This window comes from Talpa occidentalis, unplaced genomic scaffold (assembly GCF_014898055.3).
Source record: "Talpa occidentalis isolate TD23 unplaced genomic scaffold, MPIMG_talOcc4v2.1 talOcc4.6, whole genome shotgun sequence".
NCBI lineage: Eukaryota > Metazoa > Chordata > Mammalia > Eulipotyphla > Talpidae > Talpa > Talpa occidentalis.
In genome coordinates this window covers 96,416,357-96,439,424 of record NW_023604972.1, presented here as the reverse complement: position 1 = coordinate 96,439,424, position 23,068 = coordinate 96,416,357, and the positions used below count along the sequence as shown (strand labels likewise).

Sequence of the window (23,068 nt, the reverse complement as noted above, 5' to 3'; positions counted from 1 at the left end):
CCAGACCCCACGCCTGCTGCACGACGGGGAAGATGGACGCCCCAAAGGAAAACCGGGCTGTTCTTAGGAAGGGGAAATATAGGAATGGGTATTTGGTAGGTCGGCAATGAATACGTCCTTTTAATTTAAGCATATATTTCTGCAGCAACCGTGGAGAAAAACAAGAATCTTCCCACCCCTAAAGTTTCTCCTGTGCTATAGACCAACAAAAGAGACAGAATTTCAAACCAGTAAAAGAAGTACTTACAGTGCCAGTAAAATGAATCTAATAGCAGAGTGGATAAGAATTTGAGTCACAATAAACAAGGTCAAATCTCATTGCATTGTGACTGTGTAACCTTGTCTTTGATCCATATTATGGACACATTAACGATGTTTATGTCATGGAGATTTTATTTTGTGAGAATTACATGCGCTAATTAGGTAAAATGTTTCTCAGTTTACAGTTAGATGTTAGTTTAGCAATGTACTGATCAAAAGGATGGAAACACAAAAGACAGTCATTCTGAAAAGGTACCAAATGAAAATAAAAATTTTCAGTAACAATATTTGTCAGTGAAAAATATAAGAAGCCAATGCCATGGGAAACTATACTTAAGCAATTATTATGCCTAAATCACAAAACTATTAGTTCCTTGAAAACAATTCAAAAATTCATGCCTGTATCATGAATCTGTGTTTAGGGCATGTCATACAGTTCAGAAAAGATAATGGTCAATTAAACATACGTCAGTAATGTCAGCAAACCTGGGAAGACTGAGCTGTGAGGAGAGATAAAAAGAGAAACGAAGTATTTGGTTGCCAAGGGGAAGCTGTTTATCTCTCTCAGAAAGTGATGGAAATTTTAATCTTTTGGAAACTAAAAATAAAATTGGATAAATTGAATATGTCCATCTACAATCAACTAGACATAAAATAGATACATAATACATGTTCATCAGATAAATGAAGTTCTATAAATTATTTCATGTTAATTGATTTACCAAATGTGGATTGAGTACCGCAGATGTTGTTCCAGGAATTTAGATACTTTAGTGACCAGAACAGACAAAATGCCTGTCTTCTTGCAGTTTTTATTCATGACTAATTTTCTAACTAAATTATCTGATAATATTAAGAGCTATTTTTTTCTTCAAAGATAGATTATTTGAGGTAATCAGTTTCCTGTAGGAAAGAACATCAAGTTTTATGTCTTAGTGACAATCTTCAGATTTAATGAAATAATTATAAATTATAATAAATATCAGTTTGGTAAATAGAGGTAAAAGTAAAAGTCTATTGATTTTGAGCACTTAAATATTCAGAATAATTCTGAATTTTGAAACAGTAGCATTTCACATTAAAAATCCTTGCAGATTCCTCACATTCTTGGCATTCATTATTGGTATGAGAGAGAATGTTATTCCATTTGTGGTAGATTAGGAAGTAGCATCTTTGCTCAAAGTTTCATTCCTATACACTTCCTTTTACAAAGTAGATGCAGAGTTGGTTTTTCCTAAATGGGAATGTATAATGAAGTCCAGCGGAATTACACAGGATCAAAAGTATTATTTGTCTGACATCTACAACAGAATTCTTTAGTAAGAACAGTTTTTGTTTGGAAAATATACCTTGATGATTTTACTTAAGAATAAAATTTCTTTTTAAGGGTTCATTCCAATAAATAAGGATGGCCTGTTACTCTGGGACGTCAGAGAAAAGGAAGAAAGTGAGTTGGGTAGATGTAGTCAAATGGGAAAATGGGATGTGACCTCTTCCCACAACCTTGGGAAACTTCAGGAATGTGTTGCAATGCATGAAATTGTTGGTTCAAATTGATCTTTTGTGGAAATCAGCTAAGAAACTGAATCTTGGATCTAGGTCAGTCGACACTGGAACATAGCATCAGATGTTGATTCAGAGGAAATATCACCATATGAGTTGTTAAGAATAAATTGCAAGCATGGGGAGAGTTCTGGACCCTTGATTTTAAAAAAATGCATAATAGTAATAACCAACTTGGTTCATTTCTCAAATTTTCTGCATGTGTTCTTTTTGGACTTCTCTCTGTGTTAAATAGATCAAGAAATAAGACACATTAAAAACAGGTATTTTAATCTGCAATTGAAATTTTAAAACGTGTCTTACTTTCTAAAATATACAAATAGCAAGACTAATTTGTGGATATTTCAATTACTTGAATGATATCACTTTGTCGATATTGCTTATTTGTTCCTATAATATGATGTCTTCATTATATATCAAAAGTTATAAAATTGCCTAATAAATGACCTATATTTTCAAATGTAGAGGGATGCTGTTGGGATTTTAAAAAATAAAACATTTGTGGGTCTCCCCTGGTGGCGCAATGGTTGAGCGCTGGGTTGCGAGGCTGCCCGCAGCCTCTGCAGCGCCAGTTTGATCCCCGGCCACCGGCGAGGGTCCCCCCCTGCCAAAAAAACCCAAAAAAACAAAAAAAAACATTTATTTCAAAGACAGTGAATTTATAACTTTCTGGTATTATCTATTTCCTTAATCAACAACTGTTACACAGATTTCTGATATTTATTATTTTTGGTAGAAAGAGTTATTAGCCCTGGGGACTTGGAAACCATTGATGGAAGGGATTTGGTGCCCTGTAAAGAAATTCGTATTGCTTTAAGGGTTCACCCACCACCAAATCTTCAGCAGGGCTCAACACAAGTTGTAGCTTGTAAATTAATGTCTTTTGCTAAAGAATTCCCCTTCTTATATTAAACGCTTTCTACATACTTTAAATCCTCAAAAAGGAAAACATTTCAGGTTCCTATCATCGAAAATCAACTAACTTCTGCTGAATCCATTCATCGTTCAGCATTCCAAATGACAGCATGAAAGTTGATTTATTTACTAATCTGAGCAAATGAAATAAAAAAAAAAAACACCAATAACCAAAAACCAGTTCAACCAACATCTTCTGAGGAGACTATGTATGATTCAGAATTAGGTAATTTTAGGATTAAGTTTTGTCATTTTTCCCTCACACCTCTCCTAAAGGGGAAAATTAACCCACAGCTGATGGCACACATATTTACAATAAGGACTAATACATTTAATCCACAGACAATGAAATCTGCTTTAGTGTGCAGGTTTCTTACCTTGATCTACGTGCACTAAGCCCACAGGAGATGTTTCTGCACCCCTTTACCTCCAACTGCAGGTAACTACTTGGGAACAAAAGCCCATTTGTCTGGGGTGGGAAAAAAAAAGATGTCAACATTGGAACAGCATATTGACCACGTTTTAAGCAGCAAAGAATTTAAATAGGAAACATCTTCACTTAATTCGATTTAGGGTTTTTTTTTATTAATTTTCTGTAGTTTTTATATTAATTGTAAAAGAAAAACACCCCTTTTACAAAAATCACAGGAAAACACAGAAAGATATTTTCAAAAACTAAACATTTCCAGTAATTGAAACACCCAATGAAATTCACTGTGATGCTGGCATATGCCCTTCCAAACACACACACACACCCCTAAGATTGCAGCAGATACTTAAAAAAAAAAAAAAAACTAATAAAAAATATTTTGCCATGCTATTCTAGATCATTTTATATATATTTTGAATGAACTTGTCTCTATAGTAAATATTTCTGACCAAAATAGAAACAAAAGAAATATCACACTGTCTTGGCAACCAATTCAAAATATTTTATATTTGGGACCTCTCTGGTGCCATTAGGGTTAAGTCTCCATGCTATCACCTGGCCTGAGTTTGCTTTCTGGCCAGGGAGCTAACCCACATTTGGTACAGCAGACCTTTCTTGTCTTGCCCGCTGCTGCTCCCCTCAACAATGTATGTCAGTAAATCTGCCTGTTCTGATCCCTACTTTGTCTCTTGTGAATCCTCTTACCCACACATCTCTGGCCTGCACCCCAGTTCCTCTATACACATAATAAATAAATAAGTCTTCAAAATATTTTATATTTGTACAATGAATAGCTTTTGAGGAAATAATTTTTCAAAATTTTATTTTAAAGTATTTGTTCTTAAATAAACCAGTAAATTAATAAACAAAATGGAACTTTCAGGCCTATAGGATATTTGCACTAAGCTACCATCAGGTGATAAATCTTTTCATGAACAGCAGTGAGTCACATTTGTATTAACCTGGAAAAGCATCACAGAAAGATCAGGAAGATGTGATCCTATTGCCCATGATGTTAGTCAAAAATGTGAAAAGTATTTAAATTAAGGGGCCTCCCTGGTGGCGCAGTGGTTGAGCGCTGGGTTGCGAAGCTGCCCGCGGCCTCTGCGGCACCGGTTCGATCCCCAGCTGCTCCCCGGCCACCAGAGGAGGGTCCCACATGGCGTAGCAGACCTCTCCTGCCGCCCGCTGCTCCCCTCAGCAGTGTACTTCGGTCCTTCTGCCTGCTCTGCTCCCCGCTCTGGCTCTGGTGAATTCTCTCACCCTCCCGCGCTTCTGACTGTACCCAGTGCATGTATAAACAAAAACAAACAAATAAATAAATAAATAAAACATGCCTCTATTAAAAAAAAAAAGTATTTAAATTAAGTTCTAATTTAAAGAGTTTTGACTCACATACATGAATTTGTCCTTTTATAATTTATAATAATTAAATTCCAGGGAGTGTTGACTAAGAGATTATTTACTTGTTTCCTCCATAGCATGTAGTATGATTTTTATTAATATTATTACATTGTTGAATTTTCTTCTTTCCTAACAAAATAGCAATAAACAGAATATTTTAAACAAGGAAGCTACAGTTGCTTTATAATGTTGAAAATAATTACCCACCTTTGCAAAAGAAAGTATATTTTCAAAATGTCTTTGTGGGTTAATTTTATGTTTTAACATGTCAACAGAAAGACAGAAACCTTGTGGGCTGCTTCTATTTCTTTGAAGACCCAGAGTTTATCACTCTTTCTTTGACACGTAGTCATTATGTTATTTATGAACGTCAACTGTAGCTCCATACGAGGTGTCCAAGAGATTTCATAGGAAGGTATAAAAGCTTCTTCCTTAGGAAATTACCTCAAAAGCATGCAATTTACTAACCCCTAAAGACACTTCATTCTGTAAATAGCTTCAAGAGAGCACTCCTTATGTTAATTACAACTGAAACTGGAGTTAAGCATATCTAGAAAATACTGCAAAAATACTCTAAAACTTTCCTTCTTACAAAGGCACGTTTGGTATTTTTTTAACACACTATATAGCATTGTAAGATTAACTTCAAATTTCCAATCAAACCCAGTGAATCCACATTATTTATATACACAGTGCCAGCTGAGAATAATGACAGATAACTAAAGAGAAATGGTTATTCTTTTTTCTAATTGGCATGAGCCTTTGCAAAATCTACACATTAATTTCATGCAAGGTTAAAATATTTTTGCCTCCTGCTTTCCTAACTTTGTCAGCAGAGACTTTTGCTTACTGTCAGTCTAATGAAACTGGTATCTTTTTTCCAACCCCTTATTCTAAGAAATGATTATAAACACCATGACCAGACCAAACGGAAGCAGATCACAAATGTGCTTACAAAGGAAATATTCACACAAATTGATAGACAACTCCGTCTTCATCTGTGAACCAGTGCCTGTGGACTCACTGCAGTTAAAAAGATGTGCTAATCATTCTCTTACCCCTCTTGCCTTACTTTATCTTGCCAGAAAGCAGACATGTAACTCTAAAGATAGAGCTAATTCCAAAGAATGTCCACTTTGGGGAAACAACTGAAGATTCAGTTACTTCTCCCGCCTTCACCAGGCGGTTTGCTGTGTGGTTAATCCTTTGTTCCAAGACATTTCTTGACTGATTTATTTATTTATTTTTTTGTTCTTGCAGATGTTGAAAGTGCTTTCAGGTCAGATGCAAATACAGACACATTACGCTTGACAGGCCTGTCAACTGTCAGTCTTCTCCTGTTTAAAATGCTTTTTGGCACTTCGAGTTTTGAAGCTCATAATCATACTTTTCACCTTAAATTATATAAAGTCCTTTCATAGCTCTTACTGGCCTTTCAGGGGAGACCTGATGTAGTGAAGTCTGGAGTTCTTGCTTACAAATTAGAGCACAGAACACCTCTAACAAAAGGTACTAAAACCTGCTGCAAAGCAGATTATTTCCATTCAGGAAATGATCCCAGGAAGAATGAGTTACCCATAAAGACCACACTGAAGTAAACTTAGCGTTTCTCGAGTCAGCCTGCTTATCTACTCCCCAAACAGCTTCTGTGGCTCTAAAACAGTTGTCTAACACAATAAATCTTGCAAACTGTGTTGTTGAAGCAGACTCTGTCACGGTGGAAGTAGATGAACATGATTTATATTTACGATCCAGAGCCACTTTTTTAAATGTTAAAAAAAAGCTATTGTGCATAAAAACTGCAGTAATGTTACAAGTAGCTACATGGCAATTATTTACATAAGTCTTTCCTTGTTATTTTCTTCTTTCTTATCTTGCTAATATTTATTTTGACTTCTCGGAAAAGTAACTGACTTCATTCAGGATGAGAACAATGCTGAATGAATGGTGCCACCCAGGTAGTTCCTAATAACAAAATTGAGTGTTTGTTTCTTCTTCTAGTATTTCCCATTGACGCATTATGAACATTATGCAGCATTTACATAATTTGAGCTATGAACTGCTAGTTTCCCAGGACAGTTGTTAGGTGGTCACAAGATCAATTTCATTTATAAACATTTGATTGTATTTTCCAAATATCCTATATTTGGAGTTAGATTTGACAGTCCGGCTGGGAGTGAGAAACTTGAGGCGGCTTACCCAGAGCAAGGGACTTTGTTGAAAAAAGGCAAAATGAAATTGCCCACAATAATTTTCTCCAGACGTTTATAAAATCCAAATCTGATTCTTGTCAAATGGTTAATTCTAAAGTTGTTTTGGTTAGGCTGTCTACACCGACAGAAAGAAAGAATGCAGTTTTGTTTCTGAATTTTTAATTACTCTAAATTTTATTGTTATAAGTCAGTGGTTCTCAAAATGTAGTCTTAGGACCAGTCTTTCCTGGAAACTTGTTAAAAATGAAAATTGTCAGGTCTCATTCCATCCTATTGTATCAGAAGCTGTGGCTGTGGGTACCCAGGAAGCGTTAAACAAGCCTGGTCTGTGATCCTGGATGCTCCCTACAGGTAAGAACCACTGGTATAAATAACCCCTCTCCCCAAAACTTCCATCACTGTTGTTTCAAACTTATGAGTAATTTTAAGTGACACACTTAGAAGGTAGCCAGAAAAATCACTTTTCTTGGGCTCAGGGCCATAGTGAATTCTTAGTTTGGAACAGAGAGCTATAGACAAGGAGTCAGAAAAATTAAGTTTTAGTTTCTCTTTACCTCTGGCTTATACATAGTGGGAAAATCACTCAATACTTCCACTTCTGCCCCTACTCATGAATTTTAATATGTTCTCTTGCTTGTTCAAGGAAAGGATTATATCAGAACGATCTACTGATAGTATTGAACTCAACCATTTTCTTATTTTACCTGACTACTAGACCGAGAAACTATAGATCACTTCCTACTTAAATATAATTTATCGTTGTTTGAAAAAGATGGTGATTTTGGTAATTTATCAGATGTGTTTTGTGAGTCCTACTTCCAGCTTCAGTGATGGATTTATACTGCACCACCCACTCTTTCACTCTGTACTTGTAAACAGCAGCATGTATTGACTGGCCAAGGTTAAATGTTGAACTTTCAGTTATGAATCAAAGGAAAACCTTGACTTAAACTTCACATTTATGACGTTGACTTCATTAGCAGTGCACTTCAACCTCTAACCAGTTGAGCTAAGCAGCCATAAATACTTGACTAGCCTAGGATAAAGACAGTACTTTGGTTGTTCAGTGTGATTGCGTTTATCAGAAGCATGAATTTGGATAAGCGATGTAAACTCTTATTTTCCTCAAGTGGAAAGTGGCCACCATGAGTTTAGCTTGCAGGGAACCAGGGAGTTGTTTCATTTAAATCACAGAGATTAGATTTCAGTTGTTTTTTTTTAAAAGATTTATTTATTTACACAAGAAATGGGGTACAGGCCAGATGTGCAGGAGAGTGAGAGGATTCACCAGAGACAGAGTCGGGGCCAGAATAGGCAGACTGACTGAAATATACTGCTGAGGGAGCAGCAGGCAAGACAGGAGAGGTCTGCCATGCCATGTGGGTTGCTCCTTGGCGTGCCCGGATCGAACACGTGCTGCAGAGGCTTTGGACAGCTTCACAGCGCTGCGCTCAACCCAGTGCGCCACCAGGGAGGCCCAGATTTCAGTTCTTAACAAGTACTGAATAATCTATAGTAGAAGAGGTATTAGAAATTGAATTGAAGTGAGGAGATTTCTACTTAATGTATTGGAAAAACAAAATAACAATACAGATCCTATTAAAATAAAATATAGATAAATATATCTCTCATGCTTGCAACTGGAAAAAATGAATTGAAAGACAGATTGATGTTGCTTCTTTTTGTCCTTGCCACATAAGTAAGCAAGTGCAAACAAATAGGAATGGAAATAATATAAGAATAATGTAGTTAGGATTTTCAAAATCGTCATTGCCTGTTATTCTGATATTTCACAAATATAAATGAATCTTCATGTGAGTTTAGATTTAAATTATTGCAACAGGATCTATAACGCCTTATAAGAACTTAATTTTTTAAACCTGCTTTCATTTGAGAGAGGATTTCTTAGTTCTCCTTTTATCTCCGTTTCCTTCTTCAGAATATCCATTATAATCATGACTTACCAAGAAGAAATTAATGCAAGAGTGTAGTATGTACACACATAGATGGAAAAACTGGATAGAATGCCCTCTAGGCACATTTAAAGCCTGCATCTATAGAACAACGCCTTTGAACACATGACATTTGTTAAATGTACAATTAATACCATCATTCAGTTTTTGAAAGAAAAAAAAATGGAAATGCCTGCTTGCACTGCTGACAGGAAACATGGATCTACGTCATCTTTATCCTTCTGTTTTTTTACTGGGCAGCCATTATCATCAAACCACTTGATTTTACCAACTCCTGTTGGAGATAAGATGCTTCCTTTTACAAATCTGTAGGTCCTACAGAGCAAACATGTTTAAAAGTTTCTCCATTCCTCAGGTGGGTCCAGGCACAATCTCTGTACCACAACTTCTGGCCAAAATTACACATGAAGTTGACAGATAAGAGAAGGTGACAGATAAGAAAAATGGTGTCTTAAGTATTTTGTCTTGCTTTGAAATAATTTCTCCTTAAGTTTAGCATGCTGACACAAAATCTTCTACATTATTTAAGAACATACTTAATGTTGTAAATATGAATACATTGTTGAATTGTATATTATAAGACTATTTTGGTTACAGAGGCCTTGGGCCTTAGTGGGTGTTGGTTGGGGGAATTGTGACTCCTCTTTCTCTTCCATTACATTTGGATTCTTGATGTTGCAATAGAAGCCTGTTTCATGAAAAAACAAACTTCACTTTCTCCTACATTGAGTTCCAAAGATGTAAACCACATGTAGTAGCTAGACGCTTCTATTTGAGGTCAGCTTTGCAGGAGTGAACAAGGGATTCAAGATGTTAAGCTCATCCTGAGACTAAGGGGTTCTGGCCTGGGTCTGATAAAGGGATAGAGGGTGGCAAAAGAGCTTGGAGGTTAGAGGGGGTCATACCAGACTACTAATGATGCTGGAATCTATTCTGATCATGTTACACTTATTTATTATTATTTATTTGTTATTGCGTTATAGTTGACATATTACATTAAATTATTTTTACGTGTGCAATGTAAAGGAGTTGATAGCTCTATATATTGCAAAATGATCACAATAGTAAATCTAGATAATATTGTCACCATATATAGCAAATTTTTTTTTTCTTTTTGTGATGAAATCTTTTAAGATTTGCTCTCTTAGCAACTTTTAAATATGCACTAGAGTATTATTAACCATAAACACCATGCTGTACATTATAACCCCAGGACTTATTTTAGAACTTAAAGTTTGTGTATTTTGATTCTTTCCACCCACTTCATCCCCTCCCCACCTCTAACAACCACTAATCTATTCTCTATCTATGACTTAAAAAAATTCCATGTATAAGTGATAACATACAGTATTTGTCCTTATCTGTAGTTATTTTCACCTCAAGTTCCATCTATGTTATCACAAATGGCACTATATCTTTAATAAAGATATACATATATATCTTCATTATATAGAAATATAGATATTTGTTATAAATATAAATATATTAAAGATAACATAGCTTTAATAAATAGACTCTGAGTCTTGGCTTTTTGGGTGGAGGTCATTAGAAAGAGAAAGTGAGTGGGGAGAAGGGGAAAAGTATTTTGGGGACATGCAGGGGCCAGAATGTAATGAACTTCTAAAATTAAGACTAGGAATTTGAATTTTACTCTGAATGTGCTGGATCTTAAGCAGAGGAAACATATGAATTGTTTACATATTTAAAAGATAATTTTTGACTTTTTTAAAAAATAGATTGTAAGAGAACAGTGATGGAAGCTGAGAGATGAGGCATACATTCATACATCAGTGCTCTATACAGTTTCTGCTCAGTAAATTTGTCATGACTTGGCAGATCTATAAAATTGATAACAGAAAGCCTTCCTTTAAGCAAAGAATATGTCACTTAACCATAGTAGTATGCACAAAACTTATGGCAGAAAAGATATAATAATTCACAGAACATTTCTGATAGAAATTTATCAGACATGTATATCTACTGTAATTTTTTCATTCAACAACTATAAAGCCAGGAACTCCTTTAAAAAAAAATTCTCCAAAAGAAGTCATCCAGTATATTCTGGCCTTTGCTGTTTTTAATCTATGTGATTGCAAAAAAAACTCACTCTTTTGAATTGTGACAAATAAGCAGTAGAACAAAAATAACAGCAGAGTTCATAATTACTTGTTATCACATATATCCAGATTCTGCTGAGATAGTCTCATTTCTTTGACAAACCTACATCCGTTATCATCTGGTTAGGTAGATTGACATAATCTGACAGGGTAAGTAAATCCTTTCATGTGGCAACAACTGAAGGGATTGAGTCATTTGGCTTTGAAAGGATATTTATCCTTCTGAACTCCTCATACCATGAAAGACACAAGGCCTTCCCTGGAAGCCAATGTCTTCAAGATTCTAGCATCTGGAACTCATTGCTGAGCCACTACCCTACTTACTTCCCCTGCATAAGCATTGCCTTTCTTCCCTTCATCTTTCTTTCGATACTAAATGCAAAATAATGGTGAGAAATCTAATTTTGATAATCAAGAAATATTTGCTTCAGAAATTTGCTTCTTCATGAGGCCTAAAAGATGAAAGTCAGCTCTCAACAAAATGCCTGCTATTTCACTAATCTCAGAGGATTTTATTTCTTCTCTCTCTTTTTTTTTAAGCAGTTGAATGTAGATAGAGATGTTTGGAGCACAGTTAAAAAACATACAGGTCAGGCTTAAAGACTGGAGAAAAATATGGACATGTTTTACACTTGAGGTCTGAGCACTTAAAAACTTTATTCAATTCACAGCAAAATGTCATAGATTTTTGAGAAAAAGCAGATGCACATTCAAAGGAAAATCAGATTTTCAACTGATAGTTCCCTCTGGGGCCTAGGACAGAGTAACTACACCCAATGGCCACGCTCTTCTGCCTAAAAATTGTCCTCTGCTGTCACCATAACTGTATTCCCTTTTTTTTTTTTTTTTAAAGATTTATTTATTTATACAAGAACTGGGGTATAGGTCAGAGGCACATGGGAGGGTGAGAGAATTCACCAGAGACAGAGTGGGGGGGTGGGCGCAGAACAGGCAGACAGACAGAAGACACTGCTGAGGGGAGCAGTGGGCGAGGCAGGAGAGGTCTGCCACCTGGGAATCGAACCCGCACTGCAGAGGCTACAGACAGCTTCACAGCGCAACACTCAACCCGCTGCGCCACCAGGGGGGCCCCATAACTGTACTCTATTTGCCAGGAACTCTCCCACTCACTTGGCTGCCAGGCCATTCCAAGGTCACATGCCCTTGCCATTCATCTCTGGCCACAGTGGACACTCTGCTCAAGCTATAAGTACCAGCTTCTGTAGAAATTCAGAATTGGGACCAATTCACCCTAAATAGCTGGACCTGTCTCATGTAAACTTGGGAGTCCTCAGTTGCCTTAATTTTCTGTTTCTGAATTGTATTGGTAGGAAAAACTGAGAAGGAAGAGGGTAGCAGGGCGGGTAGGAGGGAGAGAAAGATTTTTTTTTTAAAGATTTATTTATTTATTTATACAAACACTGGTTACAGTCAGAAGCGTGAGAGGGTGAGAGAATCTACCAGAGCCAGAGCAGGGAACAGAACAGGCAGACTGACGAAATACACTGCTGAGGGGAGCAGCGGGCATGGCAGAAGTGGTCTGCGCGCCATGTGGGACCCTCGCCCAGCAGTCAGGGATCGAACTGGCTTTGCAGAGGCTGCAGGCAGCTTCACAGCTGAACGCTCAACTGCTGCACCACTGGGGAGGCCTGGGAGAGAAAGATTATGTAGCAGGGTCTAGAGATGAAAGAAAGGTTACTTCCTGATGGCACTTGAGTCTCTATTCCAGTCTTTTCAGAGGCAAGGGTACATTTCTGCCCTTAGGTTCTAAAGGTCATTTTAAAAATCATTGTAATAAATTCCTTTGTCTTTGAGTAAGCTAACATAGTTGGTTTCTTCTACTTCAATCAAGTAATGTGAGCACATGTGATACACTCTGAGGGATATGCAGAAATGTTTGGAGCAAGGGGTCTTCTCTGTAGGGGGTTAAGACCCATCAGCCAGTAGTATTTGGAAATTGATGTTAATGTGACTCACTTGTGCCCCTAGGCTGGTGGGGTCTAGGGACATCTAGATTACACATTTGAAATAATATAAAAACCAGAAACAGGCCTTATTGCAAAATCCACATTGTCCATAATGTAAAAGCAAATTAATTGCTCAGTTGCTTTCAACTATTCCTGAGACCAGAAAGAAATTTCTCCCTAGAGTCCTCATAGAGGAGACTGTGCAATGCACTGGATAGAAATACAATACCAAGCAATCATACTTTTTAGTAGATTTGTCCTCACATGCATGTCCCCAGCTGAGACCTTTGCTTTAAGTGAGTTCTTGGTAGATCAAAGTAAATAAACACAGATTTCCCTCCATTGGGTCCAGGAATTACCTCAGAATAAAAAATAACCAGAAAACAGTTTATAGAAATCAAACTTTTAGGGAATTTACTGGATCTTCTGCTCATTAAAATCATCAGTCAGGTTGGCCACACAAAAAAGTCAAAAACCCACCAAAATATTTTGTACATTATATTTGTAATATAATGATCCTTTGTAGTAACAGGCACACAGGAATCGGTCAAGCTGCTCAGATGAAAACTCAACCAAGAGGATTAGAGAAAGGTTGATTTGGTTGTTGCCAGAGCTAGTGACTTGTCTTGGGAGTTAGAATGCAAAGATTAAGATTATATATTTGATCTTTTTTTTTGATAATTACCACAAGGCAATATAAGTTGTCATTCTACTTTATCCTTTGAAAGTTAGCCTCCCTTTTTTTTCTTGCTCACTTGATTTATCCTTTTATCTTTCATAAAAATTATATGTGGCTATCAATAAAAGTGAAATCATTCAGAGGAGAACAAAACTGAGAATTAAAAGTCTTCCAACCATTGGTCTCATCTTTATTTCCACTTTGTAAACAAAGCAATTTATAAATTTGTGTGTTTATTTCAAAAATTTTTAATGCATTTGTTAGTATATGAAGGAGATTTATAAATTTCTTTCTCGTCAAAGGGCATAACAGGTACTTAAAATATGTTTAGTAAAAAAATTGCAGAACAACATATACTATAGATATATATATACACATTCTGATAAAAATAGCAATATAGTATCGATATAAATAAATTTGAAAAAGTAATGGACCACTCTGCTCACTTCTCAGATGCAGGTGGTACCAAGGACTGTTAGTGATGACTGAGAGGTATCCAGAGAACCCCATACTGCTAAGGGGGTGCATATTCTAAAAGGGATAAGTCCATCCATGAGCACAAAAGCAAAGTAAATAGAATCTTACTGTAAATGATTTTAATAGAATTGGTGTATGCAGAGAATAAGAGATTGAGAAGAAAGGATTTCAAACAATATTTTCCCAATAAAACTCCAAAAATTACCCATCCCCTTGTGGACGTATGTCCAGCCTAACAAGTGTGATCCAAAGCAAGGCCACTGTGGCCTGAAAGCTCACTACAAATCTAAGGTACCTCCTGGTGGGGAACCACAGAAAAGGGGTAGGCAGGTCCCAGAGAGCTAGGACAGAAGACTCTCAAAATTCAAGACTATGTCACTGTAGTGCCAGGATGGCCACAGATTAGGTTCTCTATCATCAGGCAGATGGGTAAAGGTGAGTCTTAGAGCCCTCGGTGGCTTTCTCAGGCTTTTATTGAGCTTTACATGCATTGCAACAACCAGGCACATGGCAGGCAGGGGTGCCAGGCAGGAGGCTGGTAGGCCTCCAAGCCCCCAGCAAGTCTTCACTCTGGGCTTCTATGCCTTCTCCTGCGCCTTCTCTCTCCTGCCTCTCTCCTGCTTCTTGGTGACAGAATACCTCAATACTCCTCCCATGGCCCACAAAAGTAAATAAGACAGCTTGCAACAATGTAACAACTGCAGGTACACCTGCTTAACTCCACCCCTAATCTCTAGCAATCCTCTATTCAGGAAGTCAGGTCCAAGGCATTAAAAGCTACTCAAACTGGGACTTGTAGTCCAAGACACATGTGTCTCAGTGGGAGGGGGGAAAATGTTGCCAACCTTTCATGGAGGTGCACCTGTAATAGGACTGTCACCTGGTTTTGTTGCATATGACTACCACAACACGTATGCATTAGGTTTTATGTAGCTTTAAAAGGCAGGAACAAAAATGAAATGTACACTTGATTTGGGGAAAACATAGGGTAGGCAATGCTTATTTTTTTTTCTCTTTTTTTTAATTTTTTTTTAATTAATAAATTTTATTTTTATATTTTCCATACAATTGCAATTTACTTATTTGCTTCTTGGGACTCTAATTTCTAATTTAAATCTTTGTGATTCTTGATTTCAGTTAGTACAATAATGTTCTTTATCATCTAATGAAGATATATAACCACTCCCTGCCATTGATATCTATTTTTTCAAATATCTCCTAATGTTTTGCTGATAAAGATAACAGCAAATTAACTGTCAGAATTATGCTTTATGACAATTGAACTTTGGCCCTTATCTTCTTTCATACATTATGCCTATAAATCACATCTTTATGGCATCCATACATACCGACTTTTTTTCAGGAAAATAATGAGCTATGCAAACACTGTAAAGGAAGAGATTACTCCCAAAGTAATTAGCTCTTACAACTGATCCGTTATAGAGAAGCAGAGATTTTGAGACCTGTGAATGTAAAACCTGCACCAACCTCAAAGGAGGAAGTTAAATATCTCCTGTTTAGGAAGTTAAGCTCCTAATTTTCTACTTGAATATAGGCCTTAGGCAAGTTCTTTAAGACCCTGCATTTCCTTTAAGGAAGCAGTGAAAGGCTAACAAAGTGGCAATCCTAAAATTAAAATTAGAGCTCTCACAAGTACACCCTGTCTCTTCCATTGTTTCAAACTGTTCAGTGTAACAGCTAAATAGCAGTTTTAGCCTGTACATCATGTTATTTAGGGTTCAAACATAATTCCATTCCTAATTTCAATTACCATAATAATCCTCTAGTAGAACAACTTTATAAAAATCAAGAATCAAAGCATTTCTACTGAGAGCTCTCAGGACTGGCTAATTACACAAATCAACATTTAGTCCATTGCTCTATATGATTTTACTTGCACTCATGGTCTTGTGTGGTTCTTTTCTAATTCAGGGTATTAAGGAGGAAATCAGGCTGAGATCTGGAGCATAATTGACATTGGCCAAATTGTTTTGCGGGAGGTTCCCTTTGCCACTCAAAATGAAGCTCAACCCTAAGAAGAAATGAAATCTTGTATTCTTTCCTGTTTTTCTGACCTGGTCTGTATTCTGTATATTTTCCAGTGCATCTTGATTAGGGATGCAAAGGATGTAGAGCACTTATATTTTTTTGTCATTCACAGAAGCCTCTTTTGGAGCACAGTTCTCTTCGACCTTGGTCTGGCTGCCTTGTGCTTTGTGTTTGTGTCTATTGAGATGATCCTATGATTTTTGTCCTTTTGGTTGATGTGACATTTATTGATTTTTGCATATTGAACCATACTTGCTTTCCTGGAATAAATTCTACTTGATCATGATGTATAATTGTATAATTGTATTGCTAGATTTAATTTGACAAGACTTTGTTGAGAATTTTTGCATCTATGTGAATTAGAAATAATGGTCTGTCAACTTTGTTTTTTTTTTCTGATGTTCCTGTCTGGTGTAGGAATGTGTTGCTGGTCTCTGATGCCCAAGGTATGTTTCAGTCTTCAGTCTCACCTAAAACTATGAGACTTTCTTGGTATATTGTCCCTCTGGTCATTTGTCAGGTGTTCCTCTTGGGAGCAAAGCAGTGAACTTTTTCTGTCATTCACTTGGTGACATTATCTTTTGCTATTTTTAGTTTTCTTAATCTTGCCAGTCTGAGAGTAAGAGTATCATTTATTACATACACAATTATATGTTTTATTATGTACATTGCTCATTTTGCCCATGTTCTATATTGGGTTATTCATCTCATTTTTTTGATTTATAAAATCATTTCATTCATAAAGAATTTTTATTTTTTGGTATGATTCCATTTTATGATTGAGGTAACATAGGATTGCAGCACTATATAGTCAGAGGAACAGGAACATACCTCTTCAAATGTATGTTACTAACTCCCCCCACCAAGGTAACCATCATCCTCCACCATAGTCCATTATGCCCCCTCCACACTCAGCTCTCATTCTCCCCCTCTTAGGTCTCATAACCTCAATTCTATAATTAGATTTCTAGGGTTGTTATTGAGTCTCTCTGATCCTTTTTTTTTTTTTGTTTCCCCATATTCCATTCTGATATTTATCTTTATTCTTCCACTTATTTTGCTTAACATTATCCCCTCCAGGTCTACCCATGTTGTCCAAGTGGCAAGAGTGCAAATATCTTATAGATGACTAGTATTCCATTGTGTATATGTACTACATCTTCTTTATCCATTCATCTGGTTTTGGGCACTTAGGTTATTTCTATAACTTGGCTATTGTAAACAGTGCTGCAATGAACACAGGAGTGCTTACTTATATCCCTTCAAATTAGTGTTTTTGGGGTTGCTGGATCATATGGTAGATCTATTTTTAACATATAAAATAATCGAAAAAATATTAGCAGAATAAACATTTTTTCTCTTATGTCAAGTTTCATCATATTTTTATTTTTATTGTATCTCAAAGTCTTTTTTGACTTGTGATTTACATTTAAAATATACCTTTGTTGAAGAGCATTTCCAGCTTATGATTTACTTTTCCATGCTTATCAATCATAGTATTTTGTACCTAGTATGTAATTATTATATAATTTCTAAAAGAAATTAACATATGTATTTGTTACATTCTTTGTCATTGATGATTTTCACACTTTTTGGTTGTTATTTGTGGTAGGCAGAATATGTCCTCCACTTCCCAATATCAAGTCCTAATTCCCCAAATCTGTGAGTATATTACCTTACATATAAGGAAACTTTTCATTTGTGACTAAGTTAAGAATATTGGAGATGGGAAAATTATCCTGGATTATCCAGATGAGTTGAATGAGATCATAAAAGTCCTTGTGAAAGGGAAGCAGAAGGGTCAGACTCAGCAAAGGGGATAAGACTACAGATGCAGGGGGCGGAGAAGAAAGATGGTTGATAATACTGTTCTCCTGGCTTTGAAGGTGAAAGTTAGTAACCTCACTGGAAAAAGGCAAGGAAATAGATTCTCTTGTAGCCCCTCAAGAAGAAATGCAGCCTGGCCAACTCAATTTAGACTTCTGACTACAGGACTCTAAGATAACAAACGTGTGTTTTAAGCCTGTCGTAGTTATTTGTAGCCATAGGAAACTAATACTGACCTGTATTAATTACTTCATACTTATTGGTTTATCAATTTCTTCATTCAAAGTGTGAAAATTTTGTGATATTTTATAAATCCTTAGAGTCCTTTCAGATAAAACCCTGAGGGATTGGATATTTGGGGGGACTGAAGCAGAGCTCAGATTTACTCTTAACTTTTTCTCTCATAAGAAGGGGACAGCGTGTTGGGTTTAATACCCTGAGGGAATTTTTACCACATGTTACTTTGGCTCTAATGTAAGCTGCTCTCTCTACTCTGTATAGTTAATAAAAGGCTTGTGGATTCATGGTCACAGGAGATGGGGTTACTCTGTGACCACAATCTAGTCCAAAAATGGGTGCCCATTCCAGTTCAGGGCAGAGCTGTGATGCAGTCAGTAAATATGACTGTTGGTGGAAGCTCTGCACACAGACTGGTTTCTTGGTGCTCCAAAAATTTTGTTGTGAGACACTGGCTATGTGAAGTAGACTATTATTTAAGAAACTGTACAACTAGATTAGAAGGTTACAGATGGAATTAGTGCACAGAATTTATATTAGTAGATCCCAAAGCTTGTTTTTCATTGGCAGATAATTGACCTGGGATGAATCACCAATGGACACCTCTCTCTTGTGATCTGCTCCAAGGTGGCCAAGCCCCAGTTTGTCTGTGATTAAAATGCACAACTTTTAGACAGACTGCATATGTTGCCTGGCCTTATTTGCATAAACTAAGATAAATGAATAACTTGATACATTGCATAGACAGATTAAAATTGCTGACACACTGGGCAGATATTCTGATTATTTGTCATATATGACATATATGAATTATTTGGGAATGTTAGCCAACAAACTGTCATAGATATCATCATTGCATGATTGAAGTTTTCAGTCTTCAGTTATCAGTATATATAAAGAAAATTTATATGGAATGAATTATATTATTAAGGGAAGCTGTCTTCTTAGTTATGTTAACATAACATAGTCAAATAAAAAATACAGTATCTGTACTTTTCCACAGCAAACCTCATAGATATAGCATGAGTTTTCTATCTCATTGCTCACAGCTGGACACCCTTGGTCAGATCCAGGTATATAAATAACTTCTGCTCTTTCTGAATGGTCATGCAGATTTGGCTCTAGCTCTCTCTATATCTGCCCCAGGGAGGAGGGACCAGATATATCTGCCCTGCTCCATCCTGGCAGTTTCAGGTACACTGGTTGAAGTGTATAGACTATAAATTCCCATGTTCCTATAAAACTAGTGAATGAATAAACTACTGACCACACCAAACTATTCATTAATTTATATCAAGGACCAAAAAAATGATAAAAATAAAAACTGGCAATGTGCAGTGTGACTTGATGGCAGCTGACTTATGAGAAATTTCTTTTTTAAAATTATTTTTTAAAGGTTTATTTTTATTTATTTATGCATAGAAAAACAATTTTCCTGGCTTTGAAGGTGAATGTTAGTAACCTAACATGCTGGGGGTGAGAGGGCTCAGCAGACACAGAGTGGGGAGCAGAACAGGCGGATCTACTAAAACACACTGCTGAGGGGATCAGCCAGCGAGACAGGAGAGGTCTGCTGTGCCATGTGGGTTATCTCCCCGGCCTGGGATCGAACTCAGGCCACAGTGGCTGATGACAGCTTTATAGTGCTGAGACTTTAACCCCTGCCACATCAGCAATGCCCCTTATGAGAAATTTCTATAATTGAGATACTTAAGTTTACAAATTTACTGCTTGAGACACTACAGTTTTCAATTTTTTTTCAATCTATTGGACAAACTGTGTATTTCTCAAAAGAACAGTATTAGTTTCTTTGGTGCCTTGGGCTCAGAGGCCACATTTGTAATTGGTTAACATTTTGCCAAAAGCTTTGTTAAAATAAAATAGACTATTCTGTAATCTGTGTGGAAACTGTGGGGGTGGGAAGAAGGAGCCCTTTCTTACTGGGGAAAAAGCTAAGTATGCTTTGGTTTCAATACAGTATTCATTTCTTATTTGACTCATGAACAATTCAATGTATACAGCTTACTCGGTTTGGGATAATGTTTGGTTTGGGGTTTGTGAATAAAAAATAACTAATAATTCTTTGACTATGTTCTTTTATATTATTAAAGAACACAAATATTTAAAGAAATTGTCTTCTTTCTGTTTAGTGTTTATTTACCCAACAGAATAACAGTGTTCAAAGAGACATTCATCCAATTCTAAACCTAAGTACACATACAATATTTTTTGAAGTTAATCAGTTGTTTGGGAGGTCTACATGCCAGTGGAAACAACGTCCTCTTCCTCACTATCTCATATTAACTATAACATATTTTCAGTGTTATGGAGCATGGTTTGTGCGTGGCTTGGGTTCACGTGATGGGAGTCTTTAGCTAACTTAGTATTACTCTGTTCTTACAAAGAATATCAACAAAGGGCTCACTGAACCCTGCCCTGACAGCTCTTACAGGAAAGACAGAGGAGAGCAAAGAGCACCAGTCAAGTCAGGGAGGCAGGCGCCTTATCCTAGCTCTTTTCCTGTTGAATACTCCTATGTTCATCTTTTTCCAGTGGAGTGGTGATAACACACATGGTCTGCCAATAGCACAGGGTAATGTGCAATGTAATTAGATCAGGGACAGAGAAGAGCTTTCTAGGGCATAATGTACTGCTACCTAGTGTACTACTGGTATTTGATTCCACCGTGGTCTTGCCTTGATTAATTGGAGTCACTCCATACCGCCAACATCAGGATCGGGTCTCTCACCCCATCAGAGCAGCAGAACCCTCTCCCTGGCAGCCAGGACACAAAGTCATCCTCAGAACTAGTGTTTTCCATTCAAACAGCTCATTCATCCCACCTCCTCCAGCTCCCATCTGTTGTGTGCAGATGCCACCACCCTAGGGATGTGACCCAGTTGCCTCACCACACACAGAACTTTCCTCCCAGGGTACACTCCCAAGACAGGGGTGTAGCTTTGCTCCCCCTATGCTCCTGTGCTGCTCCCCCTTCCTTTCCCAGAATGGATCAACACACCTCATTGTCTTTGTACTACACCCACAGTTGGCTCTTTCCTGCTGCCTCCTGGTCCATGTTGTCCTTTAATAGTGCTCCCAAGTCCTGGAGGCGGCAGAGTAATTTCCCTTCCGTGATCAGTATTCTGAGGATGTAGTTTACGCACTATGACTCAGAATAAACTCAAGGACTTTCAACAGTGTTGTTTACAAATTAGGAATCGGTGTTGATCATTTTGAAAAAGGATTGAATCAAATTTTTCACACAACTCAGTCCCCAGATGGGCCCCAAGGGTGAAACAGAAATACAGAGAAGATGGAAAGGCATTCAGAAGAGAATATTGCAAAAACGGGGGGGGGGGGGAGGTTAGGGAGAGAGCATTAGCTGGGGTGGGATGATCAGGGAGAGAGCATACAGTCTTCCAGGAAGGGTTAAAGCAACTGGAATTATTTTACCTTAAAGGGTGAAGCATGCAAGTTGCTCATCAATTACTCTCCAAGTCCATGGAAGAAGGAAACAGAGAAATATTTTAAATGTAGCAAGTTATATATAAAGAAGAATTTCTTAATAATGTAGGTTGCTAAATATTGCAAGGGTTACAAAGGAAGTTATGCGATTTCTTTCTGTGGTGATCTTTTCATATTAGGATGTGTTCTATGTGTGTACAATGTTTAAAAAAATATTTTACAATTTTTCTCAACTGTCTATACATTCACTTTGACAATTAGGTAAATAGATTAGAAGTGTAGTGAATATTTTTGCTCATAGCTGTCTTTAGATCTTTAAGCAACTGTTTGGAATATCTTCATTTTAATTGTGGTGAACAATGCACAATGTGAAATTTAACATTTGGACCATTTTCAAGTGAACAATTCATTGGCAGTAAATACATTCACATTGTCATTTTGTAAACACCACCACACTATTTCCTAAATTGAAACTCTGTAACCATTAGCAGTTACTTCCCATTCCCCAGTCCCTATTCCTTAGCCCCAAGTAACTTATCTTCTACTTTCTGTGTCTATGAATTTGAGCTTTTCTGCATTTTGATGGTTACCCTACAGGGGGAATTCCACCTTCCAACAGAGAACCTAAAGTACTGCATGTCCCAGGCCTTTTGCCAATAAGGAGAAGTCATGGAATCTGTTCTGCCATCTGGCAGACCCACAGCAGTTCTGTCTCCACAAGTAAGTAACCGGGGGCAGGCAGGCTAGCAGCACATGATGGCCTGGGATAAGAGGCTGGTGATAGCACCAACTGCTTTCTCAGCTGGCTCGAGGTAGGGTGGTTATCTGCTTGCTGGTATGGGGGCAACTTTCTCACTGGCCAAGAGACTTCCTTATGATTTTGGGGTGAACCGTATTCTTTCTTGGGCTAGTCCTCTGGTTGATGAGGAGCTGGAAGATATTCCTGTATACATTTCTGAGACTGCACTTCCTGATTTTCCCAAAATTCTTTTTGCAATCTATATGTTCTAACAAATATCTTCCTGCTTATACCAGCTGGATTTTTTTTTTTTTTGTCTGCTTTTAAGAATCTTGACCAATACAGGAGGAGTTACTTCCGTATATTGATTCCTCCTGTGGATAGTTTTTCCCTTCCCTTAGGTGAGGGGAGGAAGTGAGTTGGACCTACGTGAACCAGACAGTTGACTTCTCTGTGTGTGTGTATTAGGGCATCAGGGCTTGAGGCACCGAGTTTTTGTTTTTGATTAATTGATTTTTTATTAGGTAAATGTTAGTTTACATCATTTTTTGTATTAGGAGAGTCTAGGACACCTCCTAGGACCCAGAGGTAGCCAGCTTAGTTACTCTCTCACATAGATCCCTGCGAGCTCCTTGCACTTATTTGTAGTCCTCACTATCCCAACATGGGAAGGTGCTTAGTAAATGACGTGTTGCTAGTGGACATGAAACTTAGGTACTTCATGTCCCAGCCCTTTCGCCAGGAAGGTGAAG

At 37.2% G+C, this 23,068-nt stretch overlaps 1 long non-coding RNA gene across 1 annotated transcript; it reads right to left on the bottom strand.

Annotated features, from left to right (window-relative positions):
* Positions 1–1,906: 1,906 nt before the first annotated feature.
* LOC129144730 (uncharacterized) lies at positions 1,907–21,602 on the bottom strand. Its single transcript, XR_008549229.1, has 3 exons — positions 21,566–21,602; positions 3,117–3,208; positions 1,907–2,046 (listed from the first exon to the last, which is right to left on the bottom strand). It is a non-coding gene; the product is annotated as an uncharacterized LOC129144730 (long non-coding RNA).
* Positions 21,603–23,068: the final 1,466 nt, after the last annotated feature.